Here is a 3541-nt window from a genome sequence, read left to right as displayed (position 1 = left end):
TGTTTGCATTTTATTACTCAGAATTCGATTTTCACATTCTTCTTATGCAGTGAGACTTTTTAATTATTATAATTCTGATATTTGAGTCATCGTTGTTGCCTATTATGTTTTTATTTTTTTTATTTCTCTGAAACAATTTTGTTTTAAAATTACCCAAACTGTGGAAAACAATATCGCAAACCTCTCAAGTTGACCATGGTCAGATTAACACTTAATGCTTTTAACTTTGGATGTTGAGTTTGCTTCATTAAAGTCATGGAAACTAAATGATAGACAAACCACATGGACTTGAGTTTCACTTTCTGCATTAATATATATTATTTTCCAGCATGATTATGAACCCAGACTCAGTGCTCAGTTTGCAGAGTTCCCAATAGGATTCTGAAGCTTTTATAAACATTTCCAGTAGTCCAGAAGTATTTTTTCGAGACTGTGTATAAGGTTGTGCCATGACATAACCATGCAGAGTAAATGCACACCTAATTCTATCATTGTAGAGAACAAGAGGAAGTTACAAATGGTCTCAACAAAAATCTAAATGTGGTCTTCTAGTGATGCAACCTTGTGATGTTGATAAAGAATATAATGTAAGTTAGGTCCTGACAAACTGATTTGACTGCCTTCTTTTTTGCCTCCCTGGGTTGATGATCGCTTCTCCTCAGGAAGAACCGAAGAAAGTTCGCTTTGATTACGACCTTTTCCTCCATCTTGACGGCCACCCACCTGTCAATCATCTCCGCTGTGAGAAGCTCACCTTCAACAGCCCAACAGAGGAGTTTTGCATGAAGCTGCTGAAAGCTGGAGGGGTAAGAGAGCGAGGGGGGGGTCTGGGACTTGAGTGACATTTCTTAATGCAAATCAGCAACTTTTCTGAAGCCCTGTATTTCTCCTGGAAAGGTTCAGTCCCAAACATTTTCGATGCAGCTAGGGCGTCCTGATAATGTTTTTTGGTCCCAGTTCCTACTTGTAATTTGGTATTGACAGTCTAATCTTATATCAACATTAATGTTGATAAAGTATGTAACTTAATAGATTCATCCGTGCTTTTCACAAGATGTTCTTTGCAAATATTCAAGTTCTTGGTTCATGAGCCCCAGAAATCCACAAACCAAACAATAGCCATATTTGGTCTGACATACAGTCACTCACTGAATTAACATATTAGGAATATGACCTGGCCGTCACATGTGACATTTTAAGCGGTGAAAGTAACTGCAACTCATAAAAACGAGAAGTTACTAGCCGAGTGTTCGATACGATGCTCTTTGCCAATAAGAAAGGAGAAACAACAGCTTTCTGACTGTCAGAGCTTATTGAATCTGTATATTATGCCAACAATGGTGTCATTGCATTATTATGTAGTCATGTAGCTGACTACAATAACTCAGTCATGTGTGACTTACAATAAGTGCTTTCAAACATGTGAATACAATCCAAAAACAACTTCAGCAATGATGCTGAGCTGCTATAGGTTCTAACTTTAAAATAGATTGTTTTTACCATATTTAAAGGCCAACTTGCTGTTTGAACAGATGTACACTTTGTAGTGAAAGGGTAGCTTTTCATTTGGCAGAGCTTTGTGTACGGGCTGGAGCATGTTGATATACTATGTAGTGGATGTAGAATGGACATTAGTTATTTTATAGGCAATTCAGATAGTTGGACGGACAAACATTTGTACTGTCAGCCTGTCTTTAAGACTGAGTGAAAGTGTTCCCGTATGTATGAATGAATAAGTGGAAGGGACCAAGAACAGGACCTTGGGGGACTCCACTAGTCAGTAAATCCAAGAAGCACTGTTATTGTGTTCCTTGAGGTATAATGTGAAGAGGGAAAGTTGAGAGCTTGCTCCTAGCTCTTGTCAAATGCTGCTGAATAGTCTAACAGGAGGATGCTGATTTGGCAGTGTGGAGTTCCTCTTTGACATCAAGTAGGGCGTTCTGAGTTAAATCGCCTTTTTAAAACGTGCCGATGGGTGTCGAGAAGATTGTTCTGGAGAAGATATGGAGAAAGTTGAGTGAAGACAGCACCACTCTTTAATGTACAATATTTAGACCCTCCAGAAAAACGCGATTCTGCAATTACAGAAATTACAGCATAATCAGCAAAATGGCGCATATTTTTAAAAGGCCGCATATTTATCAAAAGGCCGCATAATCACCGCATTTTTCCACACAAAGTTGAGGGAAAAAAAGTTAACTCGTCTTGACGTGAAGTAGTGATGATGATGACGCGACGTCATCAGATCGTGCATCACAGAAGGTAAACAACACGTAGAGTGAACGTGTGGAACTCACACATCGAACATTTCTGCTAAAAACCGGGCAAAGCAGTACCCCGATGTCTTTCACGAAAGTGGGGGGAAACTATTCTGCACTAGGGGTGCAACAACTAATCGACTTAATCGATTAAAATCAATAACCAAATTAGTTGGCAACTAATTCAGTCGTCGATTCGTTGGTGACGTCATCACATGTGTTCTACACCCGGTTAAGCTCCAACGTTATCGCTCTTTTTTATCCGTACAGGAGACATTTAAAACATATGTCATATGTATTATTGCTACATAAACATTATATCGCAGTCTTAGTGTCGCCAACTCCTTTTCTAATATGCAATATGACTACAAAATGCGTCTATAATGTATTTTCGATCTTCCCAATTCAGACGAGAGATCTCTCCCCCGCCTGCTTGCGAGGGGGCGGGGCAGTTTACACACACACGCAGCTGCTACATGCATGCGACACACACACACGGAGGAGATGGCGGAGAGAACGCGCTCCGAGGTGTGGTTAAACTTTAGCCGTCTCGATGTGGACAATGCTCGTTACCAAAAGTGCAATAACAGTTTATCATGTAAGGGCGGTAACACGAGCAATTTGTCTAAACATTTAGCAAAAGTGCACCACATCCAGACGGAGAAATGCACCGGGTTCCACTGTCTTTCTAGCAGCTCTGTAGCCCCATCCACGAGTAACGTTTCCACGTCAGGTGTTATTTATGCTAACAGCAACACACAGAGTTAACTCAGTTATAAAAACATAGGTTAATGATTAGAGGTAACTGAATTATTTATTTTGTTAAAGTTTCAGCTATTCTGTTTACAGTTCTGTCATCACATTATTTAATATGATTTGTTAAAACATTGTTGTTTCTTTTGATGTGAAATATTATGCATTTAATTAAAATAAAAAGCAATGTTAGTTTTGTTCACAATTTGTTTAGTTAGTTTACCTTATTTCTTGTCAAAAGAACCGTTAATACTATCGTTAAAAGGACCGGATCGATAAGCAGTATCGATATAAGTAGTAGTACAGTTAAAACCTTAACGATCCGAATAATCGATTAATCGTTTCATTAATCGATAGATTAATAGATTATCAAATTAGTTGTTTGTTGCAGCCCTACTTCCCTGATGTGTCAGTAGTTTAGTCATGTGTGATGATCGATATCAGAGTATGTATAGTTGTTACTTCTCTCTATTTCTAAACCAGCAACCGTTTCTCGATTCTTCCTTGGTCATGGAAAGGCCGGGTCTGTA

Source organism: Notothenia coriiceps, unplaced genomic scaffold (assembly GCF_000735185.1).
Source record: "Notothenia coriiceps isolate Sejong01 unplaced genomic scaffold, NC01 NC01_scaffold00007688, whole genome shotgun sequence".
Taxonomy (NCBI): Eukaryota; Metazoa; Chordata; class Actinopteri; order Perciformes; family Nototheniidae; genus Notothenia; species Notothenia coriiceps.
Note: the sequence above shows the minus strand (reverse complement) of the source record.